The 27,064-nt window shown below is 39.5% G+C and overlaps 1 protein-coding gene and 1 non-coding gene across 15 annotated transcripts in view; both read right to left on the bottom strand.

Annotated features, from left to right (window-relative positions):
• Positions 1-27,064, bottom strand: part of GRIP1 (glutamate receptor interacting protein 1) — a 755,940-nt gene that overhangs the window by 242,244 nt on the left and 486,632 nt on the right. The gene's annotated exons all lie outside the window — the stretch shown is intronic.
• TRNAC-GCA lies at positions 26,348-26,419 on the bottom strand. The gene has a single exon. It is a non-coding gene; the product is annotated as a tRNA-Cys (tRNA).

Below are 27,064 nucleotides of genomic sequence, written 5' to 3' on the forward strand. Positions count from 1 at the left end.
CTTCATCCCAAATTAAGAGGCAGGATGTAGAAACTCTTTTGAAGTCTGGAAGGTGGAGCTTGAGATTACTCACTAAAGAGCACAAACCTCTTCCTGCCCCAAACTCTCTAACTGGCTCAAAGATACACACTCCCCAAATCCCAAGGTTAGCAAGCAAATAATGAGTTGAATTAAAGTTCCAAAGAGATTGTTGTATAAAGAAAAGTTTTAGGTTATCTTTGGAAAAATATTTTATAAACTGCAGGGCATAGTGACTGCATTAAAATCCTTTTCTGTATTGTAGTAAAAGACAAATAATGTAAAATTTATCATCTTAACCATTTTTAAGTGGACAGTTTAGTGATATCAAACACATTCATAATGTTGTACAACCATTACCACCATCTGTCTTCATGAATTTTTCCATCTTATAAACTGAAACTTTACACTCATTAAATAATACCTTCCATTCCATTCTCCCTTCAGAATCTGGTAACTTCTATGTTCTTTCTCCATGGACTTGACTCTTTGGTACCTGAGATAAGTGGAGATATACAGTATTTCATATTTGTCCCCTTGCGCCTGGCTTATTTCACTTAGCATAATGTCTTCAAGCTTCACCCATGTTGTAGAATATAGTTACAATTTCATTCCTTTCCATGGGTGAGTAATATGTCATTGCAAGCATTCACCACATTTTGTTTACCCATTCATCTGTTGATGAACATTTGGATTGTGCTCACCTTCTGGTTTTTGTGAATAATGCTACTATGAACACTGGTGTACAAGTATCTGTTTGAATCCTTGCTTTCTTTCGGTTCTTTCGGGTAAACATGTAGGAGTGTGAACTGCTAGATCATATGGCAAATCTATCTTTAATTTTATGAGGAACTCTCAAAGTATATTCCACAGTGGTTGCATCATTGTATATTCCTACTAATAATGCACAGAAGTTCCAATTTTTCCACATCCTTGCCAATATTTGATACTTATTATTTTCCATTGTTTTGTGTTTGCTTTTGAATAATAGCCATCCTAATGGGTATGAAGTGATTCAGTTCAGTCGCTCAGTCGTGTCCAACTCTTTGCGACCCCATGGGCTACAGCATGCCAGGCTTTCCTGTCCATCACCAACTCCTGGACCTTGCTCAAACTTATGTCCATTGAGTCTATGATGCCATCCAACCATCTTATTCTCTGTTGTCCCCTTCTCCTCATGGTCTCAATCTTTCCCAGCATCAGGGTCTTTTCAAATGAGTCAGCTCTTCACATCAGGTGGCCAAAGCACTGGAATTTCAGCTTCAGCATCAGTCCTTCCAATGAATATTCAGGACTGATTTCCTTTAGGATGGACTGGTTGGATCTCCTTGCAGTCCAAGGGACTCTCAAGAGTCTTGTCCAACACCACAGTTCAAAAGCATCAATTCTTCGGTGCTCAGCTTCCTTTATAGTCCAACTCTCACATCCATACATGGGCCACTGGAAAAAACCATAGCTTTGACTAGACGGACTTTGTCAGCAAAGTAATGTCTCTGCTTTTCAATATGCTGTCTAGGTTGGTCACAGCTTTTCTTCCAAGGAGCAACTGTCTTTTAATTTCATGGCTGCAGTCACTGTCTGCAGTGATTTTGAGCCCAAGAAAATAAAGTCAGCCACTATTTCCCCATCTATTTGCCATGAGGACTGGATGCCATGATCTTAGTTTTTTTGAATGTGAAGTGAAATGTCTCTATAATTTCTCTCCCTGATGACTAATGATGTTGAGTATCTTTTATCTTCTGTTGTGCATATCTGCCTTTTCTATGTTGTCTTTGGAAAAATTTTATTTACGCTCTTTGTCCATTTTTGAATTGGGTTGTTTTTATTGTTGTTGAGTTGTAGTAGATCTTATATATTTTGGGATATATTCTTTATCAGATATATGATTTGCAAAATATTTTCTCCCACTCTGTGGGTTGCCTTATCACTCTGTCTATAATGTCCTACAAATTTTTAAATTTTGATGAAATCCAATTTATCTATTTTTCTCTTTTGATGCCTGGCTTTTGATGTCCTATTCAAGAAATCATTGTAGTGATTCCAGTTGACTAACCTCAAATATCATCTTTAGGTAGCATTCTTGGGTTACTCTATAAATCACTTACAACAAATTGATTGATTCCCAAATAAATTCCAATTATGTTGTGATGGGTTAAAAAGCAATAGATGCATGGGTGACTTTATATTGGTTTCCAATCACCCTTAAGATTCAAACTCTGTGACATGAGTCTTCCTTTAGGACTTGATCCCTACCTTACTTCTTTAGTCTCATCCTCCCTTGTCATCTAACCTCAGTAATCTGGAATTTCCTGTCTCTGGAATATCCCATACATGCCTGGTGTCCTACTTTACTGGTGTCTTGTGTCTTGAAGGATACCTTTTGTCATCCTTCAAGTCTTAAGTCAGTCAGCACTTTTAGGAAGTTTCACAATCTGCCTCTATTTCCAACCAATATTCATCTGGCAAGAAGGTTAATATGCTAGTTTTGAGATCCTACAATATCCTATATGATATCTTTTACAGATTTATTATTTATTTAGCTGTCTCACATTCTCAATCCACAAGGACAGCAACTCTATCTATAATTTATTATTATCACTATATCCTTAGTATTTAGAATGATTCCTGGCACATTTTATGCTCTGTAAATATCTGATGAATTAATGAATAAAGCAGACTAATAGCTTTTCCAACCCAGTGTTCTATTTCTAGCAGTAGTTAAATGCTCTCATGGGAAGGTATATAATTTAGAGATACATCCTAAATTTCCCAGATTTCTATTTTTGAAAAGTTTATTTAACAGACCATTAATCAAGGTACTATTCTAAGCACTTTATAAATATTAATTCATCTAATCTTCATAACAGCCTGATGAGGTAGGTCCCATTATTATCTGTAGTTTTCAGGGAATGACACAAGAGCACAGAAATGTTAAGTAACCTGCCCATAGTCACACAGCTACTAACTGGGCTTGAGCCCAATCAGAATTGGTCAGCTTGTAGAATTGGTGAGCTTGTACCATCTCTTGACTGTGATGAGTTCCACCTAATGTGAAACAGTATATATCTGAACATTCCAGCCTTACAAGAAAGGTCAAGTTCATAATATTTATGATGTTCTAAACTTTGCTCACACTCCTCTCAGATTTAGGGTCGATTTACCTCTGGGGAGTCCCACGTTTCCTAACTGGGGCTCACAAACCTTTCATCCCTTAAATCTTTGAACTTCCTTTCTCAGAACCTGAGCTCACTTCCTCATTCCCTCCAGAGGCTCAGCTGATGGAAGCACTGAGCATTTCAAGTACAGATAGACCATACTCGTTCCCAGAATTAAAAATAAAACTTTCCACTTGGTTTCTGATACTTCTTTACTTTAAATTTGACTAATGTATTTAAATAACGATCTAAAATGACCCTTAGATCCTTTTCTCAATTTTAGCTGGTAGAAGCTCAGCTTATTACCCTAAGGAATATTAGAACTATTTTCTTTTATTGTTTTTCAGTTGCCTTCAATGAAAGTAATCCAGCCACATTATTATTAATATTATATAGCAAGGTATCTCTTCAAACACAGTTCCTTCCTTTTTCCCTTCTTTCCCTCACTCATTCATTCATTCAGTATTGTCAAGGTGCCAGGCGCTATGCTAGATGAAGGAAACAGAACTTTTTCCCTCAGTATTGTCCCATTTAAAAAGGTTTGTCTGTCTGGCTTACTTCACTCTGTACAGTATGCTAATGCATATATATGGAATTTAGAAAGATGGTAACAATAACCCTGTATACGAGACAGCAAAAGAGACACTGATGTATAGAAAAGTCTTTTGGACTCTGTGGGAGAGGGAGAGGGTGGGATGATTTGGGAGAATGGCATTGAAACATGTATAATATCATGTATGAAACGAGTCGCCAGTCCAGGTTCGATGCACGATACTGGATGCTTGGGGCTGCTGCGCTGGGACGACCCAGAGGGATGGTATGCGAATGGAGGAGGTAGGAGGGTTCAGGATGGGGAACACGTGTATACCTGTGGCAGATTCATGTTGATATATGGCAAAACCAATACAATATTGTAAAGTTAAAAAATAAAATAAAATAAAAAAAAGATTTTTACATTTAACTTAAAAAAACAAATAAATAAATAAAAAGGTTTGTCTGGACTTCCCTGGCGATCTAGTGGTTAAGACTCGGCATTGCCTATGCAGTGTGTGCGGGTTTGAGATCTGGTCAGGGAAGTGAGTTCCCACATGCCTAGCTGTGGGGTCAAAAGATCAAACAAACAAGGAGAAAAAAAAATACCCTCCATTAAAAAATATTAAAAGGTGTGTTCAATATCAAGGAAATCAAGCCATTATATGATTTGAGATACTAGAAAAAAATTGTAAGAAAATGATTTCAATTGGATCCTCTTTTTCCATACTCACATTTGCCCTTTGAAAAGGCTAGAATACAGTGACATAGAAGTCAATCTCATTATCTTAGTTTGAATAATGAAACAAAACACTTCATTTCAGAAAGTACAAAAATATATAACAAAATGATTTAAGTCAAAGTTTATATTAGGTACCATAGTCGTGAATTAATCCCCTAAAAGAGAGAAAAAAATTAGAAGTATAGTAACATTTTAAGGCAAGATGGATGCATTAGAGATTTACCATTAGATAAATTGCAAAATATCTCTTGCATCTGAATAATAAATATAATTTATTGATTCTCTCTGAATGTATTAGAGAAATAAAGCCTGTAAAATAATCATTTATACTAAGGACATACAGTAAAGAATCAAAATCATTCTCTGCAGCAAGCGCTAGGCTGGTAGTTAATAGCACATACATTCATTTTCATACCTCTTGCCCTTTTAAATATATCTCTAAGGAAAGACAGTCGTTATTATTTAGTTTTCCTCATGTGAAATTTCTCATATTATGCAGTGAATCTTTAAAAGTTATATGAAAAGTACATTTTTCTTTCAGGAATTCTCATTCATGGTTAAGAATGCTAGTGGGTATCTTTCATTTAGCATGGACAACATTACCAGTTTAACTTGTTCCAGAGAATGTAACACTTGCAGCTAATTTCCAACATAACATTTAGAAGTAGCTCAAAGTGAAAACACATTACTGTTTTTTTTTTGCCATGTTTAAAAGCCAAATGCAAATAAAAACCAAGACAAGGCTATATTTTACTTTTAGAGCATGTATTTCAGTTCCTATTTCAGAAAAATAGGTTTGTTGTAGGTGGTAAGCTTGTAATGTTATTCTTTGTTTAAAACACATGGCAGGAAGGTCTCAGGGAGGAGAAGACACATGTTCACATCTGTCATGACCCTGTACTTATAAATCTGCCATTTGAAGACAGGTCTTCAAAGGGCCAGATGGTGCCATGTTCTCCAAGTCACATATGTTATAGTGGCTTCATTTTTTGTTAACCAATACAGCTCAGAAGTTGTTTTTTATGTATCTTATAATCCTTTCATTGTGGATGGCTTACTATATATTTTACCCAAAACTAAACTAACCCCCTGATCTGGCTCATGCATCAGATTTGCAAATGGACAGATTTTCAGAGATATACTTTGCCATATGAATTGATGACCAGAAAGATTGAGGGCAAGTGTAGAAGGGGGCGACAGAGGGTGAGATGTTTGGATGGCAACACCGACTCAATGGACATGAGTTTGAGCAAAGTCTGGGAGATACTGAAGGACAGGAAGCCTTGTGTGCTGTACTTCATGGGGTCACAAACAGTCAGACACAACTTAGTGACTGAACAACAACAAGGTCTTATAACATTCTTTTGTGAATAATTATATTATAAATTACTACAGTAATTTTCAAAGGGACTCAACAAAGTGATAAAATATTTATAAATTTAGACTGAAATATAGTCATACGTACTGTTACATAAGGAAAAACATAATTGATATTAGTCATTTTTTAATATAATTACCCTCTGACTATCTGCATAAAATGAAGAAACTCAGAATGATGGAATTAATCTTAAAGCTTGAGTCTATGTAAACAATTCTCTAAATGTTAGAGTCTGATGGAAAATGTTACTGAGATAGAAACATTTTGCAAGCATAAATTTTAAATGAGCTTCTAGAAAGGAATAATTTTAAGATAACCTATCGAATTATAGAAAAATTTTGCAAGCATAAATAAATTTTAAATGGAGCTTCTAGAAAGGAATAATTTTAAGATAACCTATCGAATTTGAGGAGTCAGGGATTATTTAGATAAGAATTCTGCCAAAAATATACATAGCATAAAGAGTATATAGAGACATTTACAAGTTTATCTTCCAAATACAAATATCTGTTTCATGCCTACTAAGAATCTCAGATACTGAGAGTTCTTGGGTAAGAGCGAGCAAATGCTGTGACTCAAAGAAGGAAAAGGAGCAGCCCCATCTCTGGGATGTTTGGTTCCAGGCAGAGGCCAGAGCAAGCACATTAGACTCAAATATATAAGAAAACTATACTTATGTTTAAACTACATGCTAAAAGAGTCAAACAAAAGTTCAATTACAAATTAATATAAGTAAGGTGCATATACTGTGTTCTAACAACATACATGTGTGGGGGGGGGGGCACAGTTGTATTCAACTCTTTTGCGACCCCATGATCTCACCAGGCTTCTCTGTCCATGGAATTTTCCAGGCAAGAATACTGAAGCGCATTGCCACTTCCTACTTCAGGGGATCTTCCTGACTCAGGACTTGAACCCATGTCTCTTGTGTCTCCTACATGGGAGGCGAATTCTTTACCACTAGCACCGCCTGGGAAGCCCACAACATACATGTACAAACATGTGTATATATATGTAAATACACACACATATACATGGATATCCGGAGAAGGCAATGGCAACCCACTCCAGCACTCTTGCCTGGAAAATCCCATGGACGGAGGAGCCTGGTAGGCTGCAGTCCATGGGGTCGCTAAGAGTCAGGCACGACTGAACGACTTGACTTTCACTTTTCACTTTCATGCACTGGAGAAGGAAATGGCAACACACTCCAGAATTCTTGCTTGGAGAATCCCAGGGACGGAGGAGCCTGGTGGGCTGCCGTCTATGGGGTCGCACAGAGTTGGACACGTCTGAAGTGACTTAGCAGTATACATGTATATACTGAATGGAGGTACATAATAGTATTTCTATTAAGAAAATTGAGGCTATATTTCTTCAATGTTTTGCATATAAGCCAGTAGAAGCTAGGTGTAGCTGGATAACCCATCTCTTAAAAACATTTGCTTATGGTTTGCCCTAATTTATTGGCCTTGCCCTTACTTCTCTTGGCCTCTCTCTCTGCCACTGGCTTACATTCTGTCCTTTCCTCCTGGGAGCTAGAGAAGGTGAGAACGTATTCCTGTCTCAATTCAAAGCAGGTATAGCCAGCATCACAACACCACATTTCACTGTTGAGAAATGAGCCTAGAATCCTGATGAGCGAGAGATGTACTTCTTTCTAGAGGTGACTCTGCAGGTGGAGAAAAGAAAGGACACTGAGTGGGGACTCCCTGGGGCTTGGCACGGATGCTATTTTGCCAGAAGTCGTGCTCCTATGCTCTCTGACCGTCTCCGCTTGATCCAAGTAATTCATTTGCATGGATATTAAGCTTCAAATGTCACTGCACACCATGCCTTTCTATTTTCTGATCACAGATCAGGCCCTTGCTCAATCTGCCACTGGCTGTTGAGCCATTATCTGTCCTACAGAGCAGGAGGACAGCTGTACTTTTTCCTTCAATGAAGAACACCTAGATGTTCTTCCTCATCTCTCAAGGCAGCTCAACGCCCGCCTTAGGAAGACTCTAATACTATCGGCTCTTCATCAGACGGTTTCTTCATGGCAGAAACCTAATGCTCTAAGCTAGGAAGGAGACTGCAACCCTGAAATTCAACACAATGACCAAAGTTTGCCAAATCCGTGTCTTGGACCACCAGGCTCCTAACTGGTTTTCCTGGATCTTCTTCAATCATCAGAATACTGCATGTAAAACAAAAGGAAAATACCAGGCCATTTGCTTATTCACTCATTAATTCAACAAAAATTCATAATATTTACTGAACAGCTCCCAGGTGTCTTACAAGAGTTAATGTGACACAGCAGGGTTCACGGTGTTGTCAGGAAGGGGTGACTCAGATAGGTGGCGGTAGTGAACCAGTGATGCTTCTGTCTAATTAGCAACCATTTCTCCCTTTGTTGGCTCAGACAGTAAAGCATCTGCCTGCAATACAGGAGACCTGGGTTCGATCCCTGGGTTGGGAAGATCCCCTAGAAGAGGAAACGGCAACCCACTCTAGTACTCTTGCCTGGAAAATCCCAAGGACGGAGGAGCCTGGTGGGCTACAGTCCATGGGGTTGCAAAGAATCCGACATGACTGAGCAACTTCACTTCACTTCTCCCTTTTTTAGCACCTCTTTATATAGAACCAGCCTTCTCAGGTAGCTCAGACAGTAAAGAATCTGTCTGCAATGTGGGAGACCTGGGTTCGATCCCTGGGTGGGGAAGATCCCATGGAGAAGGGAATGGATCCACTCCAGTATTCTTGCCTGAAGAAGTCCATGGACAGAGGAGCCCGATGGGGTACAGTCCATGGGGTCACAAAGTGTCAGACATGACGGGACTAACACACAAACACATGGGTAGATTTGGATATATAGATATATAAATAGATATGGATATCTACGTCTATCTATTTCTCTAATCAGGTGCTAATTCCAACATTTGAGTGTTTAGACCTCTTTGTGCCCCCGAGTTCTAAGGGCAATGATAGACTCTCCGACAAACCACAGCAAGAGTGTCAGGTGGTAAGGAAGCAACCCTGAAGCAGCTGGGGAAGTGCACATCCACCTGGAACCTCCCTCTTCTTCACTGTTCTTCAATGTCTCTTCACCTTCAAACATCACCTCTTCAGGGAAGGCTTTCCTTCTCAGAAGGATTACTCGGTACCTTTACTTTGTTCTTAACAGATCGTGAACTCAGACACTAGAGAACATGGCTTGGTCATATTTGTATCTTTTAGCGCACAGCAGATTAGCGCACAGTTAGATTGGATAAACAGTATACCTTTGGTGAAAATTCCTTGAATGCCTCTATATTCCCAGCCCTACATTGAAGGCAGGTGGGGTTCAAATAAGAGTGGAAGGCTGGCCCTGCTCTTGTGGAATCTGCCAGGATAACAATCACATTCAGAGAACCAGCCTTCAGAAAGAAATCTAATATGTATATTTATATTTTTTGCTCATTTATCCCTTCCCCTCCCCATTACGCTTTTCCCTTCCCCAGCATTTTAGCTTAGCTATAACCTCCTGTTAGAGTGTCACATAAACATTCTCCTGTCAGTTATCAGAAAGCTTGGCCAATTTGGGTCCAGTTTCTCTGTTACATATTCTTAAAACACCTGGCATTTCTCTTTTATAGAAATCAGTGCTTCTCAACCAGGAGTGAGTGACTCTGCTCCCCCTTCCCCAGGATGTGTGATGACATCTGGGGATATTTTTGATTGTGAGAGGTGGCTTGTGGCATGTAGTGGGTAAGGACAGGGATGCTGTAACAGAGGACCACTCCCCATGACAAAGAATTGTCTGGCCCAAATATCAGTAGTGCTGAGTTTGAGAAATTCTTATATAAATCTCCACAGTTTAGAACTATTGATCTATTTTTGTCATTATTTGATGAATGTATTTTTCTCAGTTGCACCGTAAGTTCCAAGAAGCAGGGTCTAAGTCTGTTGTGCACCATTATATTCCCAAAGACTCATAAGTAGTAGAGGCTCAGCAATCAATTATTGAATGTTGTCTTTAAAGAAATGTCAACTCTACTCTCTGAAACAGAATACAATAATCAAGCGATTTCTCCTTTCCTGCAAGGAAAGACAAATGCAATTCTCTGTACTCAATGATCATTTTCTAGGAAAAAAGTTGTCGACTGCATGGTTGTATTTTAGTTTACCTGAGGAGGTTCTGTTCCAAAATGAAAATATTCCATATGAAAATATTAGTTTTAATGTATTAGGAAATTCTTGGGAAGATCTATAGAATGTTTGACTCCAGCTACGTAATAATCCCTCATACTTCGTAATACACAGAACTGACAAGCCTTCATGGCACAACTGGTGGGAAACCTAATGTGTGATGGCTAGCATGTGTAGAGTTAGCACAGTGAGATCATCAAAAAACCCTGAAGTAGGGCAGAAATAGAGAGGCAGATGTAGAAACTGGACGTGTAGACACAAGGTAGGGGAAAGATGGGGGCGGTGGGATGAATTGGGAGATTTGAATTGATATATACCTATATATGCGAACAGTTGACTCACTGGAAAAGACTCTGATGCTGGGAGGGATTGGGGGCAGGAGGAGAAGGAGACGACAGAGGATGAGATGGCTGGATGGCATCACTGACTCGATGGACGTGAGTCTGAGTGAACTCCGGGAGTTGGTGATGGACAGAGAGGCCTGGCGTGCTGCGATTCATGGGGTCGCAAAGAGTCAGACACGACTGAGTGACTGAACTGAACTGAACTGATACATATATACTACCAGTTATAAAATAGATAGCTAGTGGGAACCTGTAGTATAGCAAAAGAGCTCAGCTCGGTGCTCTGGGGTGACCTAGATGGATGGGATCAGGGGTGAGAGGGAGGCTCAAGAGGGAAGGGATATATATATACATGTAGCCAACTCACTCTGTTGTACAGCAGAAACCAACACTGTAAAGCAACTATACCTCATGACTAGATAAATAAACATTTATATTTGCTAATATACAGGGGCTCAGTATACATATGCTCTTTTGTGTCTTTACTTTAAAAATACTTGCAGAAAAAATCATCTTGCCTCTTTCAATCTGTTGCATAGTATTTCATAACATAGTATTTAGTAGTATTTCATAATATGTATTACAATATTTTATTTAACCAATCCTCTCTTAATAAACACATAAATTATTATTTTTGTCCTTATTAAAAAATATCACTGAAGTAAATGCTAATACAGCCTCCTATACTTCCCATCTCCTACCTAAGAACAGTAAGCTTGCATTCTACTGAATTGAATCTGCAGTGCCTGGAAGTTCTAAAGCCTCTCATTATAATACTGAGTCATAATATTTGCCTTGCAGCTTTACCTCAAGTGAACATTAAAATGTGACTTTTATATAGAAGTCAATTTCTGGAAGAACTACAATGTAAAAACATTGGAGAAAGGAGCCAGTTAATTATTAAAACAAATCTAAAACAATATACCAAGATACACTATTTTTATAAAAATAAAAAGTAACTAGTTTATAGACCTGTGAAGTGAAGTGAAAGTCACTCAGTCGTGTTTGACTCTTGGCGAACCCACGGACTATAGAGTCCATAGAATTCTCCAGGCCAGAATACTGGAGTGGGCAGCCTTTCCTTTTCTCCAGGGGATCTTCCTAATCCAGGGATCGAACCCAGGTTTTCCACATTGCAGGAGGATTCTTTACCAGCTGAGCTATCAGGGAATCCCAATATATATCAGGGAATATATATGTATATGTATGCTGCTGCTAAGTCGCTTCAGTCATGTCCGACTCTGTGCGACCCCAAAGATGGCAGCCCACCAGGCTCCCCCGTCCCTGGGATTCTCCAGGCAAGAACACTGGAGTGGGTTGCCATTTTCTTCTCCAATGCATGAAAGGGAAAAGTGAAAGTGAAGTCGCTCAGTCGTGTCCGACTCTTTGGGACCCCATGGACTTCAGCCTGCCAGGCTCCTCCATCTATGGGATTTTCCAGTCCAGAGTACTGGAGTGGGGTGCCATTGCTTTCTCCATGTATATGTGTGTGTGTGTGTGTGTGTGTGTGTATATATATATATATATATATATATATATATATATATACTTTTTTTTTTTTTTTTTAGGGAATGTATCAGGGAATCCTAGTTTATAGACCTAGACCATCCTTAAAAACGTGCCACAAAGGCACTCTGGGATTATTTTCATTCAGAGATGTTTACCTTCTCCATGAGGCAGTGAATTCTTTAAATAAACACAGAAGCTGCATTTGAAAGCATGCATTCATCTGTTAGATTCTCCTGTTGAAATTTTTCCATGAAAAAAGTTCAAGATTTTGTTTAAAATGATACAAGTTTAATTTGACTTTAAAAAAGTTTTTCCTCTTGAAAATTCTTGTGTATCTGGTTCTCACTCTACCAAATATAAAAACTTGGGAAACTTTAAGCACCTTTTCTTTTGGTTTTTGTATCCAGCAACTCCAACATACAAGGCCCTTTTCGGCTAGGTACTCAAGATGTAAAAAATTCAGAATTCTTGTCATCAAATCCCAATCATCAAATCAAATCCTAGAATCTCTCCTATTTTTCCTTTGCTCTTGCTCTCAAGGAGCTTATTAAACTCTCGTGGGACAGAACATGGACTTTTGAACTCAATTTGTGCAAAAATAATGTTTTTGAGTGAAAGAACAGATCTCCTTTGACCAGTAAGAAAACTAAGGCTTATAGAGGTTAGTTTAAAAAGCATCTTAAAATAAAGGATATCTTTCTGGGGATATCTTTTAAGGGAATACACTGAAAACTGAGTCAGTCTATCATTACAAGTCTGCACAGTCCAAGGGAGTCAAGACCTTGGAATGGTTTGGTTACTATCTCATGAATCACAGAGCAGGACCTGCTTTTGCCTCTCATTGTACTTTTGTACATTGTATTCGTTGTACCCAGGAATCAAACTGGGGTCTCCTGCATTGTAGGCGGATTCTTTACCAACTTAGCTATCAAGGAAGTCCCATTGTACTTTCAGATGTGATAAAAGACGTTCTCCAACAGATGGAAGTCACTATGGGAGGAGAAATGTCTGTTCTTAGCATTTTATTAGGATTGCCATACAGAAAAGAAAAAGCCAAAAAACATTCCTGCAAAACCAAATTTCCATGTCAGTTCAGTTCAGTCACTCAGTCATGTCTGACTCTGTGACCCCATGGACTGCAGCACGCCAGGCCTCCCTGTCCATCACCAACTCCTGGAGTTTACCCAAACTCTTGTCCATTGAGTCAGTGATGCCATCCAACCATCTCATCCTCTGTTGTCCCCTTCTCCTCCTGCCTTCAATCTTTCCCAGCATCAGGGTCTTTTCAAATGAGTCAGCTCTTCACATCAGGTGGCCAAAGTATTGGAGTTTCAGCTTCAACATCAGTCCTTCCAATGAACACTCAGGACTGATCTCCTCTAGGATGGACTGGTTGCATCTCCTTGTAGTCCAAGGGACTCTCAAGAGTCTTCTCCAACACCACAGTTCAAAAGCATCAATTCTTCGGTGCTCAGCTTTCTTTATAGTCCAACTCTCACATCCATACATGACTACTGGAAAAACCATAGCCTTAACTAGATGGACCTTTGTTGGCAAAGTAATGTCTCTGCTTTTTAATATGTTGTCTAGGTTGGTCATAGCTTTCCTTCCAAGGAGCAAGCGTCTTTTAATTTCATGGCTGCAGTCACCATCTGCAGTGATTTTGGAGCCCCCCAAAAATAAAGTCTGCCACTGTTTCCACTGTTTCCCCATCTATTTGCCATGAAGTGATGGGACTGGATGCCATGATCTAAATTTCCATACTCATTGGCTGAATTTACTGGGATAATTTTGAAAGTAGTAGACAAAGAAAGTGAAACTTCCTATTACAGTAATGATAGTAAGATGGGTGGCAAAGCTAGTGTTTCCTTGGGCGTGGGCTGGATTGGAAAATCACTGCATCTGGGACTATTTTTTAACTCATTTTTGTTCCCCACAAAACATCTTATCCTTTTTAGGTGCCTAATAAGTATTTGTTCATTGACTTTTGCTTACTGCTTGGATAAAAGAGATATTACAGGTAATATTCAAACATAACATGGAAATTTAATAATGAGAAAAAGAAACAGTACCTATACACAACCTGACTACGATAGCAATACTAAAGATGGGCTTCCCTGGTGGCTCAGATGGTAAAGAATCCGCCTGCAATGCGGGAGACCTGGGTTTGATCCCTGGGTTAGGAATATCCCCGGGAGAAGGAAATGGCAACCCATTTCAGTATTCTTGCCTGGAGAATCCCCACGGACAGAGGAGCCTGGCGGGCTACAGTCCATGGGGTCACAGAGTTTCGACATGACTGACTGAGAACACACGTATAGCGTAGCTCTGTTTTTTGTTGTTGTTTTCCTTCATTCACTAAGCATTAGAAAGAGGCGAAATTTCTCTCTCTTAATACAAAGCCATCGGTTGTGGCCACCTGCCTTTCTACAAGGACAAATGACACTATTCCTGTCACTATGAGACTGGTGACACATCGTAGCTTGGCGGTTCCACCATGTGAACTGGCTGAATCAGAAATCTCCTTCCAAGCAGAGGATTGTCACTGGTGTGTTTTAAGGTGACAGAACTAGAGGAAAAGTGGAATGAACAGGGATTAACATGGAAGATGGGCCAATGCCTGGTTAGTATTTTACATGTATCATTTTTATCTCATTCTTGTATAATCTTATGAGGTAGGTCGTCTTTCCTGGAGAAAGTCAACATGGAAAATGACATGAAGTATTGCACAGGGGCAGTAAGTCTCCTGTCTCCTATGAGGCCCTCTGAGGTAGCATTCAACTCCTTGGCAATTTAACCCTGGTTCTCCTTCAGCCCCTCTGTCTTGAAGGTCTAGAAACTTGCTTTGTTCACCCAGCATGGCCCCATTTCTCAGCAGTGAGTTTCTAAACTGAGAAGACTGGTATATATTGAGATGGATGTATATATAATGAGAAAGCTGTCATGAGTGTAAGAATATTCACTGTAAGCCAAACTGCATGGGAAACAAAATATATACAGAAGGTTGCTTGGTAAGGGGGGAATGAAACAAAAGGAGCTATATCTAAACGATAGCAACGCTGTTGAAGTAGGAGCCCTTGCAACAGGAACAGCTTGACAACACTCCTCTATGTTAGGAATGATCTAAGTATTGGAGTTGGACCTCTCGAAACAATTATCTAAGATTTCCTCTCCTCCCTGAAACTGAAAGTCACTCTGTTGTGTCCGAGTCTTTGCAACTCCATGGATAGTCCATGGAATTCTCCAGGCCAGAATACTGGAGTGGGTAGCCTTTCCCTTCTCCAGGGGATCTTCCCAACCCAGGGATGGAACCCAGCTCTCCCCCATTGCAGGCAGGTTCTTTACCAGCTGAGCCACAAGGGAAACCCAAGAATACTGAAGTGGGTGGCCTATCTCTTCTCCAGAAGATCTTCCTGACCCAGGAATCGAACTGGGGTCTCCTGCATTACAGGCGGATTCTTTACCAACTGAGCTATCAGGGAAGACCATCTCCTCCCCGGATGGTGCCTATATTTTCTTCTGTGATCCTCCTTTCTGGTCTGCTTCCAGTGAGAACCAAATCTTGTTCTTATGAATACTTTCCTTATAGATATATATTAATATATCTTTATAGATATATATTATTACATTTGAGCAGGTTGCAGTAAAGTCTTGCTTTTTAAGTAGTTATTTGGTCTCATGTTGAGGAAGTGGTTTTTAAGCTTTTTGAATCATAAACTCCTTTAGAATGTTTTGAAAGATAAAGAGTTTCTTTCCAGAAAAAGCCATGTTCACAAATATAAACATACATTATTTCCAGAATTCTAGAAACTCATGCTTCAATTCAAGGTTTAAAATCATTGCTTAAGATAAATTTGCACAGTGCTCTGATCCATTACATATTGACATCGGGTGTAACACTCAGAGTTCCTGGGATCTATGATCCTTATGAATTGGTATCAATTTCACTTCATAAATAAGAAAACTGAAGCTCAAAGAGGTGCAATGACTTGCTCTAGGGCCAGTAAAGGGCAGATTAAGGAATTTATCAATGTCTACAGTAGGTATAAGACTACCTTTTTAAGATTACTCTTTATAAGTGAAAATCGCATCTCAAATTCAAAAAACCAAAAAGGAGGGAGTGGAGAAAGAGGGAAATGGGAAATTTTATAAATTTTGAGCATCTAAAGAGGGTCACATGTTGTTTCTTTTAATCAGTAAAGACTAGATTAAGTTATGATTAGCCCCATTTTATTGAAGAGTAGAAATGACCTGAAGTTAATAACTTGCTCACATTTTCTTAGCTATAAGAAATGGATGGAACTAGAATTTGAACAGGAAGCTGCGTTTCAGAGGCTGTGCTATTATCTGCCCTGTGTTATGTCTGGTCACAGCCTGAGCATTACTGGCTTCATCCGTCTCTACTGGGCATCTCAGAGTGAAGTTGCCAGCAGAGTTGAGGATGACCATCTTGAAGGAATTCTGAACCTTCAAGTTCAAGAGAGTCTGAGTCCAGGGTGACCCTCAAATGATGGGATGTAGGAGATGCATATGCTTTCATTCAGTATTTCAAAAAGATGTGAAATGGTTTATATTTTACTTCAGAAATGGTCCATCTCTGCATTTTCCTTTTGGATTGTGTTACATATTTGATTCAGCAACAAAGACTTCTATTCCTCTAGTAATGAGTAGTGATTAATCACAATCACCTGTCCCACTTAATTTAGCATTCAATTCCATGAAAAGATTGTGCACACGCTCCAAGGTGAAATTTACATTTTAATGTTCATAGATAAAGAAGTGTAGCAGTATGTCTTACATTTTTTTCCTACTATGAAAATAATTTTCAGGAATTTAGACTGTTAAATAATCATTCCTTTTGTGAGACTAGCTCTAAAGATACATATAAATTTTGAAATCTATAGTATTACTTAGCAATTTTAGTGCTTTACTTTTTGCAGCCAATCACGGAAGACTTGCTTTTATAGCTTTCTCTGCAGAGTCATCTTAATTATAGGGAAATTCTTTTACAAATGGCTATCCATTTACAGTGCTTCAGCTGGAATCTAACATTGGTTTTATTGGAAATGATGAAAAATTACTCTTCCTGGGACACAGAGTTAAGAATTACGATTGGAAGTGAACTGTGTTCTTTTAGCTTTAGGAAAATTTAAAATATCCTATTATTTCCTTCTAAACAGTTTATCCCAAGGTGGTGTAGTAAAGCATAAACCTTAAAGATTCTAGAAAAGCTTTCAAGGGGAAAGGTATCATACCTTATGTGATTCAATCAACACATTTAACTAATTCATGAGTTTCACCCAACTCACAGCAATAGGGAGCAAGCCTGGATTAGAAGTCCATCTATGGGCTGCCATGGTACCCTTTCAGTCTCACTCTGCTTTGAATATTATTTTCTTCTTCTTCTGTTATCCAAATAGCTCACAGGGCTAGGAGAGTGCTCTAGCCCTAAGGACAGGAACTTCTTTGAGTCTCTGTTCATATTAATAGCATTCACGACACCCTGGCACCATGTTACATATTCACTTGACTATTGTCTTTCTCCTAGAAAGAATAGAAGTTCCATGAGGGTAAAGAATCTGTGGGCTGTAATAGCGTCTGGTACATAGTGCATGTAGACATGCTAAGTCGCTTCAGTCATGTCCAGCTTTTTTGACTCCAAGGACTATAGCTCACCAGGCTTCTTTGTCCAAGGGCTTCTCCAGGCAAGAATACTAGAGTGGATTGCCATACCTTCCTCCAGATCTTCCTGATCCAGAGATCAAACCCTTATCTCCCGTGGCTCCTGCACTGTAGGCAGATTCTTTATTGCTGAGTCACCAAGGAAGCCCGTGGTATATATAGTAGGATTCAATAAATATCTGATAAAGGAAGTTTTGAATTTAACTTTAAATTTCTCACATAGCTCATATTTTATTCTCTAAGATACCATGTTTACTTTACCTAGAATTAAAAAACTAAATATCTTAATATCTTCTAGGTATAAGATTTCTTAAATAAGAAGTCATAGAAGAAAAAAAAAGATAAATTCTTCTACACTTAAGTTGTGTTTTGATGACAAATGGAATACTAACTAATGGAATATTCTTCAGCCTTTAAAAGAAGGAGATTTTGACACATGCTACAACATAGATGAACCTTGAAGATATTGTGCTAAGTGAAAATAGGTCAAGCACAACAAGACAAATATTGTATGGTTTTACTGTATGAGGTACATAGTCAAACCCATAGAGATAGAAAGTAGAATGACTCTTGCCAGGGGCCGGTAGAAGTGGAGGATAGAAAGTAATTGTTTAATAGATATGGAGTTACAGTTTGAGAAGATGAAAAACGTTCTGGAAATGAATTGCAGTAACAGTTGAACAACGGCTCCCTAGTGGCTCAGTGGTAAAGAACCCGCCTGTCAATGTAGGAGACACAGGTTTGATCCCTGCATGGGGAGGATCCCCTGGAGAAGGTAATGGCAACCCACTCCAGTATTCATATCTTAAACTGATGTGCAATTTCCCAGAGCAAGTGTCTATCATATGATATATATCAATGATATCTTTCAGAGGAGTATAGGGGCTTCACCCAATTCCCAATATTGTATACTTTAAGCTGGGTGGCGGGCATGTGGATGTCTTATTATTCTTTAAAACATAAATATTTACTCTGCATACTTGTACTTCACACAGACTATTTATTAACAATTAAATAAGTGAAATTAATGACAATATGCAGTACCCAAAGCATAGAGCTTAACTATCTTTCATCCATTTTGGTCCAAAAATTTTGTTAAAAATTTTATGTCTCTCTCCTTGCTAGGTTCTTATGCTTTCTTTTTTTTTTCAATTTACAAAAAAACATACAGAGCTTAAAAAAGTAATTTTACTGAACTTAAAGATCTCAACTTTTATTTTGTCCATTAAAAAAACTGAGCCCCCTGGAAGCCAATCTGCCATGAAGAGAGTGAAATCCTCCACTGATTTTAAATTGTTATACAATTTCCCCACGTAAGTGTCTATCATATGATAACACAAGAGAGAGAGAAATGGAAGATCATAAATAAATAGAGTATAAAACTTCAAGTTTCAGGGCATTACTGGGACAGATAACTAAGCAAGCATAACTCTGATATAATAAATTACTTGAACTGCTTAAGAGAGTGGGCTACATAAATCTTCATTTTACTAGAGGAGCTGCAGAATCCAAATGTACCATAAAGAGTAAAAAATCTCTTTTGAGTGCTAACTGAAACTCCACATCAGATCTGAAAAGCCGAGGGCCATTTAGATACATGCCATAAGCTTACATACACAACACCAAGAGCAACCTCTTCCTCTTGGTGTACGAATGTAGCTGTCCATGTGAAAGTAGAGTTATTTGTGTTATGGCTGGACGTGGGAGTGATGGTAAGATGTTAGCAAGAGTGAGAGCCAAGAGTTAAAAAAACAACATGAAAACTACCAAGAAATGCCCTGTTTAACACTTTATTCTACCAGGGTAAACAAATTATTCTGGGTACACTGACAATGTGACACGTAACTATTTAGTTCATATTCATCATTGTATTTAATACCCAAATAACATCCTTGATAGGTATTACTTTTCCTATTTTATATATGGAGGGAAGGAGGGAAAGAGAGCGAAAGAAACTTCCCAGAGAGACAGTGCAGGTAAATGGGCCTGTTGGAATGCAAACCTAGTTCATCTCACTCAAAGTCCAGTACCTTGGCCATTATACTCTTTATGACTGCCTTAAAATATAGTTTCTAAAAAAGACAGAAAAAATAATTAGTAAGACAAGAATCAATCAGCCAGGTTATTAGCTTTTCCCTCCACTTTAAAGGTTTTTCCTATCTTTTGGGCCATATTTCCACTCATCTACAAGTTCTTTCTAAGATGAACCAAGGAAATAAAATATGAAACCAATCTGTCAATTTATATTTAAGATGTCTTAGGATCCCTCCCCTCCTCTCTTTTGTCTGTCTTTCTCTTCTTTCCTTCCTCCCTTCTTCCTTTCCTTCCTTCTTTTCTTTCTGTCTCAACTGTATTCCTATATCTTTATTTACAACACACATAAAGTGCAGGTGGTATACTGCTGGTCCAGAGTGGGAGCCCTGGGGTAAGAATATCTGGTGACAAATCCAGGGGCAATACTTACAGCTTTGTGCCTTTGGCATTTTACATAACTTCTCTGTGCCTTAATTTCTTTGTAAAATGGGGATAATATCTCATAGTGTGTGACTGTGAGGATTAAATAATATAATGTATCTAAAGCTCTGAGTAGTTTCTGGCACATAATAGGAGCTTAACGTTAGGTATTACTATTAGTAGTAAATGAACATATACACACATACATATGTATTGCATCAGTTCAGTTCAGTTCAGTTGCTCAGTTTTGTCCAACTCTCTGTGGCCCCATGGACTGCAGCACTCCAGGCTTCCCTGTCCATCACCAACTCCTGAAGCTTGCTCAAACTCATGGCCATTGAGTCATTGATGCCATCCAATTGCATAGATACTAATAAATGTTAGCTATGACTATGACTGATATACTGATGATATACACAACTATTTATATTATTATAATTATTAATTAATGTTATAATTATATATACAATAACAATTATTGTATGCAATATGGTTATGTCACTAGTATATTAGTTACAGTCATGCTGCTGCTGCTGCTAAGTCGCTTCAGTCGTGTTCAACTCTGTGCAACTCCATAGACGGCAGCCCACTAGGCTCCTCTGTCCCTGGGATTCTCCAGGCAAGAATACTGGAGTGGGTTGCCATTTCCTTCTCCAATGCATGAAAGTGAAAAGTGAAAGTGAAGTTGCTCAGTCATGCCCGACTCTTAGTGACCCCATGGACTGCAGCCTACCAGGCTTCTCCGTCCATGGGATTTTCCAGGCAAGAGTACTGGAGTGGGGTGCCATTGCCTTCTCCAAGTTACCATCATAGCTAGCATTTATTATCATTCATATTACTTGTTAGTACTTCAGTTCATTTCAGTTCAGTCGCTCAGTTGTGTCCGACTCTTTGCAACCCCATGAATCGAGCACGCCAGGCCTCTCTGTCCATCACCAACTCCTGGAGTTCACACAAACTCATGTCCATTGAGTCGGTGATGCCATCCAGCCATCTCATCCTCTGTGGTCCCATTTTCCTCCTGCCCCCAATCCCTCCCAGCATCAGAGTCTTTCCCAATGAGTCAACTCTTAGCATGAGGTGGCCAAAGTACTGGAGTTTCAGCTTTAGCATCAGTCCTTCCAAAGAAATCCCAGGGCTGATCTCCTTCAGAATGGACTGGTTGGATCTCCTTGCAGTCCAAGGGACTCTCAAGAATCTTCTCCAACACCACAGTTCAAAAGCATAGTATTTATTAGTATTTATACTCTTATGAAAATATACTAACAGTTGAGGATACCACCATCAGTGTACTCAGGCCTTGGAGGAGAAGGCAGGAGCACAGAGACAAGGTCTCTGGGCTGAAAAGGATTAGGAAGACTTTCTGGACGAGGCTTGAACTGGGTATCGAAGTGTGAGTGGGAGTCAGATACACAAAGAAGGCATGTGTGTTGGGGAGTGAGGGTATTTCAGGCAAGAGAGAACGGCATTAGTGAAATTGCACAGCACAAAACAGCAAACTGAACAGGGTGGTCTGAGGGCAGGATATCCGTGTCATGGGGCCAATTACAGTGCAGCAGTCGAAGTGGAGATCAAATTGAGGTGAGTCCACAGGGATGGGGTAGCAAGGAGAAAATGACTCTTTCAAGTAGGCAGGCTGTGAAGAGATTAAGTACTCGTTCTAGGAGTTAGAACCATAGAAAAGACTGAGTCATCATCCAGTATAAAATGTCCACTTGAACTGCGATCCAATTCTTAATTTTTTAAAAATATGTTCCTGATGTTATTTCTGTATAATAGTGGCAATTAGCATTAAAGAAATATTTTTCCAAACAATAATAAATTGTGATAATAATATAAAAGATGATATAGAACTATATGTACATATTCTAGTTATGAAAGTCTATAGCTTCAAAGACAAAAGTTGTAGAAAACATCTGCACCAATTATCCATGCTGCCCTTTTTCTATTAAAAATCACTACACATGAGAATGAGCAAAATCTGTTTCCTCATGACACAAGGAAGCGGGTGGATTTTGTACAAGCATAGTTATATCAGTAATAATTAAAGTAGAAGTTGGGACAAACTCTAAGGAAACAGAATTAAAGAGCATCATCCCTCTTTCTGTCAATCCTGAACTACCAGTAACCTCTTGAATATGCGATGTGCCTTTCCACACACCCATGGGCCTCTCTCTAGAATGTTAGCCCTTCACTCTTTTTGGCCTGATATCTTCTATTTGGCCTTCAAAATTCAGTTGAAAGGTCATTTTCTCTGAGAGGCTTCTCCAATCTTCCAATCTGCTTTTGCTGCATATTCTTTTGGCCTCAGACATAATGCATTCTTTTATCTTAGTACTAGCCACACTGAAGTACAATTATTCTTGAGTTACCAATAAACTATAATGTTCTCGAAGGCAGGCATTATGGTTCTTTAGATCAGAGACCCCTAATTCCAACTATATTACTTACAGCATATTTGACACCAAATAAATTCTAATAGTTTGTAGATTCACCATCAGACAAGCATAGTTTGAAAAATAAATTTATCACTCTTAGAATAACAAGAGACTTTAAAAAACAGATTCCTTGTTTTTCCACCTCAAAACTATAAATAGATTATGTGGCAAAATGCCCTGAGACACCCAAAATAGGACATAAATTCCAGACAATATTTCTCAAAGTTGCTATGGGGAGTATTAAGAATTTTCCCTTTCTTCTGTCCACTGAAGCTCTACTTTGGCTTTCCAATCAGACTACCTTCAATCAATAGTTATGATTTTTCATTATTGTGAAAGGACAACTCTCTCATCCACGAAATAGTCTGTTACAAGCACTGCTGGATTATTTTCTCCACATATGAGCATTAAAAACTAAAAGAGGACTATTCAAGGGATAAATGATTCAAGTGAAAAAAGCCATGGAAAGCTTTGCCATTAATCTTTCAAGAGAACCTCTCTCTGCTTCTCCCAAAGCACATTTTCCATGTTAAGGGAAAAAAATTACTTGAATTTCAAGGCAAAAACAGACAAAATATTGCCAGGAAATAGTTGCAAATCCCACTGGGAGGAAAAGGTCCTTTTATTGAATTGACCAAAAGGTTCATTTGAGATTTTCCGTAACATCTTATGGAAAAATCTGAACAAACTTTTTGGCCAACCCAATACTATAAGAACAGAAGACCACAACAGTGAATTGTGCAATGAAAAAAACCAGTGCAAAGAGAGGAAATAACTTTTTTAGAGGATCATCCACATTTCTGTACTGTACGTAAGATATGCTAGAATAGGCTGAGTACATCTAGCAGATGCAGTCTCATCTTCCCACTCCTTTTAGACAAACACAGCTTTATCTGGCACATTAAGGTAGGAATCCTTTAGGGTTGTTTGTCAGTTTTGTTCAGTTCACTTAACTCTGCCAGGTTCTGTGAAACAGTAATAACTGAGACAGTGTTGATGCCTCAGAGAACGAACTCAGAAACAGACACTGCAGTCAGACGTGTGAGTTCAAAGATCTGCACAGGTCCTACCACCAGCTGGTGGGGGCTCTGAGAAAACTGCAAAATATGTGAGGTGAGTCTTACATGTGAAACATGTGAAGTGAGTTAACATAGAAGCGACCCTTACACGGTAACATGTGAGGTGAGCCTTACATGATGAGCCGAAATGAGTCCCACTGACTGAAGAGGTGGTGGGCATGGGTCTCTGAGAGGTTGCCCCAAAGACATCATCAGTTGAGAACTTTGTAAGACCTAAAAGGATTCCAGGGGTTTCCCAGGTGGCGCTAGTGGTAAAGAACAAGCCTACCAATGCAGGAGACGTAAGAAATGCGGGTTCGATCCTGGGTCAGGAAGATCCCCTGGAGGAGGGCATGGCAACCCACTCCAGTATTCCTGCCTAGAGAATCCCATGGACAGAGAAGCCTGGTGGGCCACAGTCCACAGGGTTGCGGAGTCAGACAGAACTGAAGCAACTTAGCACACAGGCAAACAAAAGGATTCTCAAAGGTGTTGATGAGATGAGCCATCTCTCTTCCTCATTTCAGACATACCTTAGAAGGTTCTCAGTGTCCTCAAGCCCTGTCAATATGTAGATCATGTTCAGGTTGATCTGATGAAGAGGAAGTAAATAGTACCACTTTCTAGTCTGAGTAAGAAAATCACAAACTAGATTAATGACAACAACAAAGATGCAAGGGAGGGCAGCAGTTTCTGTAGGGGCCATGCTGTAGAGAGGACAGGTACAGCCTAGAACTGGAAGGAAAAAAATCATGGAGTCATAGTGACACACGATATAACCAGAGCAGCAGTACTTCATCCGCTGCTTCATTCTTCAACAAGAGGTGACTCTGCGCCCTCAGTGCGAGCTTACAAGGGGGGCTGACAAGGTAGACAAGACATCAAGCCAGTCCAGTAGTGGGGAGACCAGGCAGTGAACAGGGTCTAATAAAGCAGAGTACATGCTGCCCTGGGTAATCCTGCAGGTGCTAAGAGAAGACCCAAGACGAGCGACTAAACTGGACTTTAGGAGGAGAGAGAGAAAAGTGAGGTCAGAATGAAGAGTTTACCACAGAAGGGCAGGGGAAGGACGAGAGAACTCCAGAGAGAGGGAAGAGCAGGTGAAAGGTCCAAAGGCAAGAAGCGGCGAGTTAGCTCACAATGGGACAAGGAGCGCAGCGTGTGGGCAAGTGTGCGTGTGCGTGTGATGCATGTGACAAGAAGCGGCGAGTTAGTTCACAATGGGGCAAGGAGCGCCGCGTGCGGGCAAGTGTGCGTGTGCGTGTGATGCATGTGACAAGAAGCGGCGAGTTAGTTCACAATGGGGCAAGGAGCGCCGCGTGCGGGCAAGTGTGCGTGTGCGTGTGATGCATGTGAGTGGTGTGCATGTGTATGGTGTGTGTGAGTGGTGTGTGTGTGTGGTGTGTGCATATGGTGTGGTGTGTGTATGATGTATAGCATGTATGTTTTGTGGTGTGTGTGGGGTGTGTGAATGTATGTGTATGGTGGCAGCAGAGATGAAAACTGAAGCTGGATCGGTAGCTCCTGCAGCACACACACGACAGAGGCAGATTGTGCTTTAGAAGATGCTTCTAGCTGCAGGGTGGAGAACAGGCTGGAGGGGACCAGGCAAGGCCCCGGGCGTGGTTAGGAATTTAAGTAATCTGAAAACAAGCATTTAGAAATCATCAAGATTGATTCTGAAGTCCATCTGGAAGAATAAATGAAAGAGAACAAGCATGACTCCTTCTAAGCCCTCCACCCTCTATTTTAGTCAAGACACAAAGTCCATTGTAAAATAAAACTACTGTAATTAAAATAGACTGATAAAAGTGCTGAAGTGGTATAGACAGATGAATGGAACAAAAAGTCAAGAAATAGCCTAAGTATAAATGGGAATTAGGTTATCGTTAAGATGGCAAGTAGCATCCTTTTAAAAAATAATTAGAAAAAATAATAAAAATAATTAGGCTTTCACCATATCTAACAACAAAATAGATTCTAGGTAAAGGTTTAAAAATAGGTACAGAATTTAAAAAGGTAAAAATAATTACTAAGCAATTCACAAAAGAAGAAAAGCAAACACTAAATAAACAAAGATACCAATTTTTACCTAGCAGATTGGCAGTGATTTAAAAAGCTCATAATATCCACAGACAGTGAGATTACAGTAGGGAAATAAAGATGCTTCTATTCCACTGGTGAGAATATACAAAATTGATATGTCCTTTCTGGAAGATGATTTAACAGTATAAAACAGATGCTTGAAAATATACCATTTTACCTAGACACTCTATTCCTAGGAATTTATCTGAAGGAAATAATTGAATAACCACACAAACGTGTATATAATGGTGGCAATTGCAACATTTTGAATAATAAAGATATGTTGCTGTTTAGTGTCTAAGTCATGTCCGACTCTTGCAACTCTATGGACTATAGCCCGCCAGGCTCCTCTGTCTGTAGGGTTCTCCAAGCAAGAATACTGGAGCGGGTTGCCCTTCCCTTCTCCAGGGGAGCTTCCCAACCCAGGGATCGAACCCGTGTCTCCTGCATTGCAGGTGGATTATTTACCACTGAGCTATCAGGGAAGCCCAGTAAAGATATTAATGACCACTAAAATGTGATGAGAGAGACAATGAATTCTGTAAAGGTTAAGAATTATTTTAATGACATGAAAAAAATGACATTCGTAATATACTGGCAATAAGCAAGGTTGTGGTACTGTGTGGATATTACAATTCTATGATATATTTGTACATAATATATACAGTCGTGTCTGACTCTTTGCGACCCCGTGGACTGTAGTCCACCAGGCTCCTCCGTCCATGGGATTCTCCAGGCAAGAATACCAGAGTGGGTTGCCATTTCCTTCTCCAGGGGATCTTCCCAAACCAGGGCTCGAACCCGGGTCATCTGCATTGCAGGCAGATGCTTTAACCGCTGAGCTACCAGGGAAGCCCCTATTATACATTTGTACATAGAAAGGAGAAATTTACATAGACTCACCAACAGTTGCTTTCTCTGGTTTTGGGATTATGGTTGGTTTCTGTTTTTGTCTTAGGTGTTTTATGAAATTTTCTTGCCAAGAGTATATATTACTTTTATTATCATGAAAAGTACAAACTCTACGTCCCTTTGCAAAGAAGTGTCAAGAACAGCGCTGAGAGTGGAGTCAATAACTCAAGAGGAGAGCAAGTGCCTGCATCACACTCCAAGCCATTGACAAGTGCCAGCTAGATGGTGTTTCCTCTCTGGATTCAAGGAGAAACACTGACACAGAACAACTCTTTCTACACCGAACCTCAAAAGAAGAATGAAAATCCTTGTCACGAAAACCAGCAGCGTTACTGAACAAATTACAATATATTTTGCACTTCAATTGCATAGATAATGTAGACACTCAAACTGCAGTTTCAGAAGCAATCCCCACATCGTGTCTGCCCATTTATCAAACCATGTCAAATACCATAGTCAGTACAACTTAGCTTTGAGGAACATGCTTTTTTCTGGTGTGGGACTACGTCCCATTCATAGGAATCCTCACATTACTCTGTCTTTTCACTTATGAAACAATAAGAAGCTGTTTCATGTACTCTAACT

The sequence above is a fragment of the Bos indicus x Bos taurus genome, chromosome 5 (assembly GCF_003369695.1).
Source record: "Bos indicus x Bos taurus breed Angus x Brahman F1 hybrid chromosome 5, Bos_hybrid_MaternalHap_v2.0, whole genome shotgun sequence".
Lineage (NCBI taxonomy): Eukaryota > Metazoa > Chordata > Mammalia > Artiodactyla > Bovidae > Bos > Bos indicus x Bos taurus.